Below are 406 nucleotides of genomic sequence, written 5' to 3'. Positions count from 1 at the left end.
TTTCTTTCTCTGTAAACGATTAGGAAAAGCGAAATTGTTATTCACAAATTTCGCAGTTGACGACGAAAAGCGTTTAGTATAAAAATTCGTAAAAGAGAGAGAAAGAGAGAGAGAGAGAGAGAGAGAGAGAGAGAGAGAGGGAAAAGTAAAAAAAAAGAAAGAAAGAAGAAAAGAAAAAAATCTTTCGCATTTGCACTCTAACGTTTACGTTGTTTTTCATAAAGTGAGACAACTACGAAGCGTGGATAAAAAAAAAAAAAAAGAAATAAAGAAAAAAGAAAATTCTCTTTTACGAGGTTGAACGACTAGTTCAAACGATTTTATTATTCTTTTTTTTATTTTTTTTATTTTTTTTTATTTTATTTTATTTTATTTTTTTTTTTGTTATTTTAACCAAACGAAGATC

The 406-nt window shown here is 27.1% G+C and overlaps 1 protein-coding gene across 9 annotated transcripts in view; it reads left to right on the top strand.

Moving 5' to 3' along the window:
- The window catches only part of LOC122635994 (tropomodulin), a 63826-nt gene extending 63708 nt beyond the window's left edge, over nt 1-118 (top strand). For all 9 annotated transcript variants that reach the window (XR_006328825.1, XR_006328826.1, XR_006328827.1 and 6 more), the window contains one exon: nt 1-118. This exon is cut by the window's left edge and continues 1252 nt beyond it. The gene's annotated coding sequence lies outside the window, so the exon portion shown is untranslated.
- Nucleotides 119-406: the final 288 nt, after the last annotated feature.

This window comes from Vespula pensylvanica, chromosome 20 (genome assembly GCF_014466175.1).
Source record: "Vespula pensylvanica isolate Volc-1 chromosome 20, ASM1446617v1, whole genome shotgun sequence".
Lineage (NCBI taxonomy): Eukaryota > Metazoa > Arthropoda > Insecta > Hymenoptera > Vespidae > Vespula > Vespula pensylvanica.
Note: the sequence above shows the minus strand (reverse complement) of the source record. Positions and strands in the feature narration are given on the sequence as shown.